Raw genomic sequence first — 12,026 nt, 5'->3', positions numbered from 1 at the left:
GTGGGAACATGGCAACGAGAAAAACAAGAATAAATTAGTGGAATGAAAAGCGTTCGTTGATCCCTATGGCAGTCTAAATCCCACAGGGATCAACGAACGCTTTTCATTCCACTAATTTATTCTTGTTTTTCTCGTTGCCATGTTCCCACCAATAACGTAGCTCCATTTTCTGCCTTTAAAAGCACACACAACACAAAATTCCTCTATTCGCCCCGACAAAGGGCTAACGCTCGAAACGTCAGCTTTTGTAATCGTTACGGTGGCCAATTTACCATTTCAACTTTGTTGATATATCCAAAATATATTTAGAGCAATTGTAAATAGTGATTAGGCTTAAAACGCCAAGTCTACTGAAACCCCTCTGTTAAATGAAACAAATACACCCTATAATGTCATTTAGGTTATCTTTAAACCAACCTTCAGTCAGTTGTCTTTCAGTAACTCAGGGCTTTAACATGTGTCGTATTTAATTTAGCAAGCATATTTTTTCTTTCCCTTCTATTTGACAAGAGTTTCTTTAGGCGTAGGTCGCACTTCGTGTAGTTGATGATATTTTAAGACTCTAACAAGCACACGAACTCCTTAACTCTGATGTGTTGAAATTTTTGCCTTTATCATAATATTTACATTCCTTTTAAACATTTACCAGCTTTAAAGCTAACAATCAATAGCCCACAAGCTCAATGAAATATTACAGTATATATTGTTTTCTACATCTGTCAGGTTTGAAGGGACCAAATTTAACAAAGCACTCCAACAAGCCATAATCCTGGTAAACTCTCACCGCAAAACAGAGACTTACCCATATTTTACATTATTTTGATAGTTATGGTAATATTACTAATAATAATAATGATAATGATAGTATTAATTCTCAAAGTAGTCCAAATGCCCCGTTCAGAATTTAAGTTATTGCCTTCCTTTTTCCATTTACCGTTATTTATTTTAAAGTTGTCCATGTGGTCTCTATCAAAATATTGTGTTAGAAGGCTTGTCAGACAGAAAGTGATTCCTAATATTTCAAGCTAAGAGGGAGATGAAAAAGACATTTGTAATTATGACCACAGCTGTTGCAGTGAAGGAGCAAGCAAACAAACAACCCACGAAGTTTGGAAAAAATGCTCAAGGCTTACTAAAATTAACGGGCACTTTGGTTCAATTAGTACAAATGGCGTCATATAGACCGACGTACAATGATTTATTCAAGAAAAAGTCTTATTATTGAAAAAAATTCCAAATTTTTTTAAGCTATTTGTGGCCCTGGGAACAAGTTCGTGCCTAGTTCTTACAAGTGCAAAGAAGTTAGTTGGTTAGAAATTAGATCTCCCGTGAAGGAAAAAGGGCAATAACACCTAACAAGAAAAGCATTGGTCCATCCTGTGTGCCTTAATTTCTCATTAGGCAGATTCATTTTAGGCGGATATCTAAACTGTTTCGTTTTTCACGGGTTGCAATTGATTAATGATGTATACGCTAAGCCAAGCCTTCTTTTACTCTTTATAATTTCTAACATTATGCGATCGATGTTGTGAGATATCAGTGACGTTTGATTTCCGTTTGAGTTGGGTACATAGTTAACCATCATATGTGCAGACCATTACAATTGAATACTTACTCCGTATCATTCCGAGTATCCGTTGGCTATCATGCTGTTCATGTGAATCCTACAATTGTATTTACTGTCACCAACGCAATTCTAACGTAAAAAGAAACTATTCTGTTCTGCAGAAGGGCACTCGAGTAAATATCGAATAAATGGGATGAGTTCCTAAAGAAACTGTGGTGCTACTTCGGTGGGGGTATAACAACATAATTTGGTGCGGTTTTATCGACTGAGTTGAAGAAATTCTTTACGCTTGCCAAATCACATTATCAACTCAGTGAACATCATGGAACAGTCTGTGTTGTGAAGTGATGTCTGAGAGAGAGGAAAAATCAGTTTGATAAAACTGTACATTTGTGAACTCAGTTCCAGTCAGCGGAACTGTTAAGTGACGATCAGTGATGATCGACGAGCTCACTGTTCGAGGGCTCTCTTTTGAGAGAACATTGGATAATATTTGCCTTCCTTTGAAGGAGTCAGTCACTGGAAAAATACATGAGCGACAGAATGACAATGATGTTGTCTATACTAAAACTTCGCACATTCAAATCATAGATTTCTCATTCGAAATAGCAGGGTTAAGGAAGGGCGTGGTGGTGGGGGGGGGGCGGCTGGTTTGAGGCACGGTATCTTCTACTGATATAAAATATCATTTGGAGCATTGTTTATTGTGGCGACTCTTTGATTAACCTCTAACACGGTTTGGCTATTTACTCTTTGACACAGAACTTAATTTGCTATACGAGATTCAGAGACACTTTTGAGATACAGATGTATATTTTCGTCGTCACTGCTTATCACTCACCGTCATTAGACATCGTTTGCCGTCATTGGACATATCCGTGGTTATCAGAGGTCTGAATAAAAATACACTTGACTCTTCGTCAATAGCGCATCAGTCACCGTCATTAAACATCATTCAGCGTCATTGCATATCATTCAGCGTCATTTCACATCATTCACTGCCATTGCACATTCATCGCCATTCATCATTCGATGCCGTTACACACATTTAGCAACATTACACATTACGGCAGCAACGTGCTCCCTCCACATCTGCCGGTGCTTTGCCATGAGCTTGATGCCTTCCCAGGTCTTCTACGTCTCCTTAAGTTCCTTCTCTACTGTCCGCCACCAGGTGTTCATGAGGCGGCCCTTGTAGCGTTTCCCATTAGGTGACCAGTTTAGAGCGGTTTTTGCGATAAAGGCTTCTTGCTGGGTGACATGTCCAATCCGCCTCCAGCGTCTCCTAATCAGGATAGTAGCCATTGGTTCAGTTCCACACCGTTCAAAGAGATCTTTTGTTTGAGCTGACATTGGGCCGGAAAGGGCATATGAAGCATAAGATGCGCCGAAGGCTCCTGGTGTGAAATGCGGAGAGTTTTGATAAATACTTTTCCGACAAGCGCCAACTTTCTAAACCATACAGGAGAGTTGTCAGGACGCAGCTGTGATAGAGTTTCAGCTTAGTACGAGTACGGTAAGCGGAGGAGTCATGTTGAGAAAGTTTCTAGCCTTGTTTAGACGGCTCTGGATTTCTAAGCGTAATCCAAGCTAATTCAGATCTTCCAGGTAGGAGAAGGGTGTCTACCTAATACCCCTGAACTGATCAGTCCACAACAAGATTGAGAAAAAAATGTGGACGTGAGACTCCCCTGTCAGACACCAGACACATCATTTATCTTCATTACATATCAAACACTGTCACTACACATCATTCACCGTCATTGTACACCATTTGCCGTCATTGCACATCACTCACCGTCATTGTGCATCACTCGCCGCCACTGCACATCACTTACCGTCATTTCACATATCATTCACCGTCATTGCACATCACTCACCTTCCCTGCACATTATTCACCGCCACTGCAAATCACTCGCCATCATTGCACATCATTCACCGTAATTGCATTCACCGTCACTGCACATTATTCACCGCCACTTCACATCACTCACCGTCATTGCACATCATTCCCCGCCTTTGCACTTCATTCACCGTCATTGCACGTTATTCACCGCCACTGCACATCATTCACCACCATTGCATATCATTCGCCGTCACTGCACATCATTCACCGTCACTGCACATTATTCACCGTCACTACGCATCATTCACCGCCACTGCACATCATTCACCGTCCCTACACATCTTCGCCGCCACTGCACATCATTCAGCGTCATTGCACATCATTCACCGTCATTATACATCATTTACCGTCATTGCACATCATTCACCGTCACTGCACATTATTCACCGCCACTGCACATCACTCACCGTCATTGCACATCATTCACCGTCACTGCACATCATTGACCATCACTGTACATCATTCGCCGCCACTGCACATCATTCACCGTCATTGCACATCATTCACCGTCACTGCCCATTATTCACCGCCACTGCACATCACTCACCGTCATTGCACATCTTTCGCCGTCACTGCACATCATTGAACATCACTGCACACCACTGACCGTCATTACATATCATTCACCGTCACTGCACATCATTTGCCGTCATTGCACATCATTCACGTTCAATAAACATCATTCACCTTCATTAAACATCATTCAACGTCATTACACCTCAATTCCTTTCATTTTACATCCTTCACTGTCACTGCACCTCATTTACGGTCATTACATACCGTTTTCATAGTATTCATCGGTATTATACATTACTCTACGGCATTATGCGTCAATAGATTTGAAGCTTCAATAACTCCCCTTCCCCCCCCCCCCCCACCCTCGGACATTTGAACTTTTGACGATTGGTCGATTGGTTTGTTCAAATTCCAGCCCCCGGAGCCATTATTTGTGTTCAAATGTCCCATCCAAGGGCCGGAATATAATTTAGATAGTCACTTTTTTGTAGAAGGCATCATCAGCGACCGTGAATGTCTACTCATTGACCAAGCTCTAAAACTTACACTGTTTAGACCTTTTCTTCCAGGCCATTCGCATGCGAAAATGAGTATTTTACCCCTACATACTTCCACATTGTATGTATGATAAAACACGTGTTTTTCATGAGAAACACCGCACTTCTGATTCAAATTCCACACACACTGGGTACAGGTGAGACTCAAATGGCCTTGGGTTGCCGTCATTACGCAGCGCACACTGTCATTACACGTCATTGTCAAATGCCAGCCCAGATGAGCTCTGCACAATTTTGCGTGTTGCGTGACACAGTTGCTTTGTTGGACGAAAAACACTGGGAAGTAGTTATGAGGACATCATTAGAGAATAGCGGCGCAAAATGGTGGCGTTTGCTGCAAAGAGTTTTGAGAATGATGGATTCTGTTCCCATAGTAGAAGCTAAAACAGCAGCTTAAATATCACTTGTCTATCAGTACATTGGAGCTCTTGTTTGATGATATTTAGAGGGGAAAATGACGTCAAAGTGGATGAAAAAACTTTGTACGTAATGTCGTGCAATCAACTTTTGCGAATCTTTTTGGCCCAGACATATGAAGTGGTAAGGACAAGCTCTTTTAGGCCTCATTTCGGCATGATACGAGGCTTGAAATTATCAGTGCTACGTTATATGTAGAAACTAAGGTGTTCGTGCACGTCTCACCAGCATGCGGTACAGTACATTTCTTTGTTTTATTTCTGTTGTGTATTCATTTGGTGGAGACACTCTTCAATTGCTTTCTATATTCTGTCTTTATTCATTGATCAAGTATATGTTATAAGCTGGTACAATGATCTTACTTGGCTACAGTACTTTCACATCATTCAGTAATCTTACAGTAAAGGCTGAAAGTTTCTAAAGAAACTGTGGTGCTGTGTCGGTGGGGGTAACAAGATAATTGGTCACATCAACTAAGTTGAAATTGTAAATTGGCCACCATAACAAATAAAAAAGGTGACGTTTCGAGCGTTAGCCCTTCGTCATTCACTCTGACAAAGGGCTAACGCTCGAAACATCAGCTTTATCATTCGTTACGGTGGCCAATTTACAACTTCGTTGGTATTGTATTGATGTTGTAAGGAGAAATTCTGTCTTGGTCACTCATGGGAGTTAAGGGTTAGTCAGAGATGGAAAGGTTTCCTAGTTTGGAAATTTCATAGGGGTAGGGGCTCATTGTATTGATCCCCCTGCCGGGCAGAGGGAATAAGAAGTCATAAAGTTCTTGTATAACAGAGCCTGGCCTAATTCCCAGTGGTTAATTGATCATTTTGAGTACCTTAGACATTTGACAAACAATTCTTGCAATTTTATACAGGTGTACATGTCATCCACCAGTGTAGGTGAAACCATAATCACAAAAACTGTGCCCAAGGTCTAGAATATTCAAGACTGAGGGGCTACAGCTTTTGTCATTATGGACCAATACCTTATTAGGCTAGGGAATAAGTTTTTTACAATTCGCTAAAACCCAAGGAAATAATTATTTTCAAAAGAGTATAATAATGATAAAAATTATTATGGATTTTTTGAAGGAGTAGAATCAAGTATGGCACAACCCAGTAGTCCACACCATCCTTGGAAATTTGTGTAAAAAAATGTAAAGAAAGTTCCTGTCTCACATTAATTATAATTATAATCAATTAATTATATATGTTATCAGTGATTATAGGAATATGATTTCCAAACAAACTCTGCCCTAGAATGAATGCCACTCTTGAATGAATGCTGTGTTGTTTATGTTAACTAATATTTATGAATGCTGTGACTTTAAATAAGTTGGCAATTAACTTAGTTCATGAACAACAATGACACAACAGAGTCTGTATTGTGATATATACTCTTTTATTGTATTCAATTCAGTCAGTAGATTGGTGGTAAAGATATGCCATGAACATTGCCTTCTTTGTGGTGTACAGCCAAGCTTTGGTATACCATATATGTGTTACCTTTGTGCATTGTCTGCCAGGATACAAGGCCTTTGGACAATCCTCTGTTGTCTGTTTTGATCAGGTATGAAGCCTATGTAAAGACCCTCAGCTTTATTCATGCTTCACTCTGATATAAATAGCTAAAAAAAACTGACGAAGAGGTACATGTAAATGTACATCATGCTTATTATTAACCTATAATAATTAAGTTACAAACCGAGTTTTTTTTCACCCAAATTTATTACACCTGGGCCAGAAATCCAAGTGAAAAAATAAAAAACACAGTTCTCTATACCATCCTTGAAGGTGAACAGGCATGTTCAAATTTGACTTGAACTTTTTGAAATGTGTCACTTTAAAGTGAGTAGGCCGTCATCCTATTGAGCACCATCTGAAAGCAATGTATTAGACTGAATTGGAAAACAAGATTTTTCTGTGCTATAAAATGTTACATGTAGTTGACACTGGTGCCATGAGATGGTCTGATGAATTGATTGTCTATGGTACATCACTAGTTACACTAGCGACACTTTTTCACTGCCTGGCTTCTGGCATTTAGGATGCTTTTGATAAATATTATATCACTTTCAGTGAATCCATTGCTAAATACCACTGCAGGTCATGGTACAGCATAAGTTGTAAAGAAAAGGACTCCGTCCTCATGCATAACTGTGTCAAGAAAAGTGGCTCAACATTGATAACAATAAGCTTAATATACAAGTGAAAAATAACCCTATATGGCCATTTTTGAACAACAGCTTCAGCACACATGAGGGATTTTGTCAAAGCGTCTGATGAGCATACAAGTGGGAAATTTAAACACTTGGAAAGACTGAAGAAAAGACAAATTCTCCCTGGGTAGGGTGATACTGGTAGGATTTGTTTGGTTGCAAATAATGGAGGTTGCAGGGGACGGGTAAGGGCGACAGTTGCATAAAGGTGAACAATATTAAAGCTTAGAAGGCGGTAGCTTACAACCATTTAATATCACAGTGGCGTCACGAAAGATGATGAACTATCTCAAAACATAATTTCACAGTGGCGTCTCTGGCGCATAATTGATTTGAAAAAGACTTTTCCTTTCAGAAGTATCTAAATAGGTTTGATCTGCACATTGTGGAAAACTTGATAAAAATTTCATTTACTGATAAGGAGCGCATTTTACCATTTTAATCAGCGACAATTATACTCAAATATCAATAAGGCCACAAAATTTGTGAAGCAAGGTCAGAAATACAATACCTCGAGTTTAGCAGTGACCCTATGGAATGGTGGTATTGTGGAATGGTGGAATAATATCTTGCAACACAGAATGCCTTGTTGTATGAAACAAAAGTCTTACAAAATGGAATTGCAATGAAATAGGAAAAACATTTATAATCAACTGGAAAAATTAAAACTAAAAGAAGCCTAGTTTAATTATTATTGGGGCCTAGGGAAAAGACTGATCAAGGAACAGTGAGGTTCTTGAGCTAACCCTAACAGTTATCATTACTATTTCTATTGTTATCATTATCATCAGTAAATTATAGATATAATATTAATGTACAAGATGATAATGTAGAGCTGACTGACAGTCTGAAGATTCTTGGTGTCATTTTAGATGAAAGAATAACATTTAAGCCCTAGTATATACAAGTACAACTTAAGAAGGCATGTGCTAAGGCAGCTGCCATGCGTAAGCTGCGTAAGTTTATACCACAAGATGTTATGATTCGCCTTTACAAAGCATATGTACTACCCCACTTAGTGTATTGTAGCCCACTCCTGCTAGGAATAAGTAATGGACTCAAAAACAAGTTATAGGACACTGATTGCTGCATCCTAAGGACTATCCTAGGGTATTCAAGCTCAGTGTTTTCGTCATAATTCAGCTAAATTACAAAACTTAGAGACACAGAGGCAATTCTAGTCATTAGTTATTTTGTATAAATGTTTAACAGGACAGGGACCGGAATATCTTAGGAAGCTTTTTAACATTTTTAATGTAAATTACAACCTAAGGGGGTCTGGCACACACCTTAAGCTGCCATCGTTCAACTTAGAATACATGCACAAATCATGGTCATATTTAACTACTAAGCTTTGGAATGGTTTGCCTACTAGAGTTAGGGAATGTCCGGACTTGACTGCCTTTAGGCGCGCGTTGCATTCGTTTATGGTGAGGCTTTAACTCGATTTTTAACAACTTTCGCTTATTAAATTAACCCATTAAACTGTGTTTTGAAGCTAGTCGAGCAGATTTCGGGTCACTGTTGTGGTTTTAAAAGCTCAAACTTACCAAAAACCCCTGGACAGCTCGTGCACTCGACGGCCTTTCGATCCAAATGCAAAATGGCGGCCTGAAAATCTTGGGCACTCGCAGAGAGCAAAATTTCGACATAGTTTTTGGGTCGAAAAGTCATGCCCCACTTGCGACTTCTACTTTTCTCTCTTTCTCCTGCCCTTTTTTTCCCCTCTCCTTGCCTGAAGTTTCTCCTCACTTGCTGGAAATTGAGTAGGCTTCATTTTGGTGTAGAGATTTTTCAGAAACTACTCATTATTTTCAAAGCACATACTCGGAAAGGTAGGTGGGTAGTGAAACACAATTTTCGTGCAGATTTTCAGTTCAAAGTGACACGGTTTTTTGGCTATTTCTCCAATCTCCTTCACTCAATTGCGCTCATTCTGGTATCGTCTGTAAGATATTTTCAACCTGTTCAAGTAGGTGCTCAAATTCGTGCTCCAGGGTTAAAAGTGATGACGTCACAAGGCGTAGAAAGGGTGTGGGTCCCCATGGGCGCATACGGGCGCACTGGACGTCAATGGGTTAAATTAGATAGTACATACAAATTAGATAATATATAGCTTTTCAATATTTTTATCTTTTGATATTAGTTCTTATTAGCTCATTATTTGTAATTAGTTTCACGTTCATGTTTTAAACGAGCTATTAGCTCTTAGGTGACACGTGGGTAAATAAAGTATTATTATTATTATTATTATTGTCATCATTATTATTATTATTATCACTATCATTATTGTTAAAATGATTATTTGGTACCATTTAATTATTGGTGGTTGAGTGTTAATTAGTCACTATAATCATCTTTCTCCTGTGGAACAAGTCTGACTCATATGTGGAATACTGCAGCAGTATCCATATGCAGTCTTAACTGCCTATTTTTCCCTGGGGAAGACCATCGAAAATTGACTTGACAAGACAAATTTACACTACCCACTCCCCCAAAGCAGCTAAATCAGTAGTTAATTTTCCCTCTGGGGTACTCCAGTGACAATTTACCTGTCGAGTGCAAATATACACTACCCACTCCCCAATGTGGCTGAATTGTCATGCCACAAATTTTTTCCAATTTGTCACAAACTTTTTTGCATAGCTTTGGCCAAAGTCCCTCAGTGCTACCAACAACAAAAGGACTCTTGTGTAATACTTAATGTGAGATGTTGAGCTGGAACAATAGACCATTTCTTGATAATTATGTATTAATACAAACATTTTTTGTACAAATACAGAGGTATATCATTTTGTATATATGGTACATCTTTATGTTAAGTTCTTATTTATTTTTTTTGTCGCTAGAAATAATGGAAATTGAAAAGGCAACTGTCCTCAACCAAGAGCCCACTCTATTAAATACCCACTGTAAAGGTCCAAAAATTGAATTGATCAAATACTGTACATTTTATATTAATTTATTACCTTTTCATTTGATTATTTCTGTCTGATGGGCTCAACTTGATTTTCCACCTTTGTGGTGGTTTGGGAAACTGAAAAGGGCCATCATGAACCAGAAAATATATCTTTCTTCAGTCAATTAAAAGAAAAGTGTGACAATCTGCCTTAAAGTATTACTATTACCGATAATAGCTCTTGTCTCAGATGAACCTTCATAGACCTGAATACTTTTTTCACTGGGGATGATGTAAAAGTACACGTAACTTGTCTAAATTTGGCAAATGTCTCCATTTTCTATCTTTTCTTGTTTTTGTTTCAAGGGCTGACTCCAGCAGTATTAAGCATTTAATATTGGTTATCTGGATAAGTCAAGCTTTTGTTTTGCCATTCTTGATCATTGATCATGATCCATGACTTGTCCTAATTGATCAAGATACAACTTAATTGACAAATTCTCTTACTGATACATAGGGTCAGGGCCTAATTATAGCACTAGTTGTTCATATTATCACACTACCTTCACCTGTACAAGTCTCAAAATTGCACAAGAGAAAGTACTATCACTCAATCTTTTTTCAAACCATTTCTGTTTTTCCAGATGGGAAACTCGATTTTTCTCTTCTATTAAAAATTGTTTATTTCATCATTTCTGTGTTTAGCTCCTTCTAAGACAAACAATGGAAGCCATGCCTCAAGTCACATTAAGACTTCCCCTTCACACAACAAGATTGTGTATTTCTTCCAAGTGCAAGTCACGTCAAACAGGTATTCAGTAGCACTTTACTTTCTCATTAAGTATGTAAATGTATTGTATGTAATGTAATCTTGATCTTCATTCAATCCCATACCTAAAACAAAGCAAAATTAATGTGGCCCATAGTAGATGAATGTGAGCTTTATTCTAGCACTCTCGCTTCTAGTTACAATGTAGGTTGCAACTTCTGGGGTGGGATTATGAGCAGATAAAGTTAAAGCTTCAAAGTTCTCCCCAGCCCCCCCCCCCCCCCCAGGCAAGCCACTGGCATTTGACTGTTGTCTGTGCCTGGGGAGGGGGGGATTTGAACCTTGCCTGGCTGGGATGGAAAATTTGAACCAGAAGCATCAAGTCTTTCAAGGGTTACTTGTATATATTTAAATAAAGAGGTTTTTGAGGTGAATAATAAGTTACTTTCATGAGCAAATGGCTCAGATTCAAATGTCTATAGGTCAATGTGTAGAAGGTCAGGGCATTTGAAAACAATAATTATTAAGACACTTTAAGATTTCACTCAAATGATTGCTTTTGCAAGAAAATTTGTGATAATTTCTTCCACCTATCAAGTTTTTTTCAAGTGTTACATTAGTGTTATACTAAAAACCGTGAATCAATGAAGTGATGCGTGTGATTAGTGCCAGTACAGACATAAAGGGGGTGAGACTGGCTGATCATATCTCTTCAACTAGCACGGCGACCTAACCTCTTATTGTATTTTTTTGGAAGAGACATTAGTAGGGAAAAATTTAAGGAAAGTTTAACAAAATTTATTCAGTAACTTTTTTCCTAAGGAATACCTTAAGGAATTTTTTATAATTAGATTTCAAGTAGTAAAGAAACCAGAGTTTCACCAGCTCACCTAAAATGGTCATGTTAAATGTTTTCAATCTTTTCCCTGTTTTGATCATTACTATAAGGATGGAAATGGCAGGGGTGCTCTTTGTACCTTCAAGGGGGAAAAACTTTTGGATTAGTACCTGTTCAACCAATGACGACCATTGTTAGATTCGTCTTATTGCGATACCATTTCAGGGCTTTAAAAGTTACCTATGGTGAAAATCAGTGACAGGATCTGTTTACAAATGTTTTTGTAACGTAAGAAACAATTTTTTTAAATTTTTTTTCAATGGAAAATATTCACT

General features: G+C 38.4%; 1 long non-coding RNA gene across 3 annotated transcripts in view; it reads left to right on the top strand.

The window, feature by feature from the left end:
- The first annotated feature begins 4,854 nt into the window (after window positions 1–4,854).
- Window positions 4,855–12,026, top strand: part of LOC111329152 (uncharacterized) — a 14,897-nt gene continuing 7,725 nt past the window's right edge. For 2 of the 3 annotated variants that reach the window (XR_015994748.1, XR_002694681.2), the window contains exons 1-3: window positions 4,855–5,087; window positions 6,387–6,536; window positions 10,790–10,895. This is a non-coding gene — a long non-coding RNA (uncharacterized LOC111329152). The other variant, XR_015994746.1, reaches the window with a different exon arrangement.

The sequence above is a fragment of the Stylophora pistillata genome, chromosome 1 (assembly GCF_964205215.1).
Source record: "Stylophora pistillata chromosome 1, jaStyPist1.2, whole genome shotgun sequence".
Classification (NCBI taxonomy): domain Eukaryota; kingdom Metazoa; phylum Cnidaria; class Anthozoa; order Scleractinia; family Pocilloporidae; genus Stylophora; species Stylophora pistillata.
The sequence above is the reverse complement of the archived record's forward strand: the minus strand, read 5'-3'. Positions and strand labels throughout refer to the sequence as shown.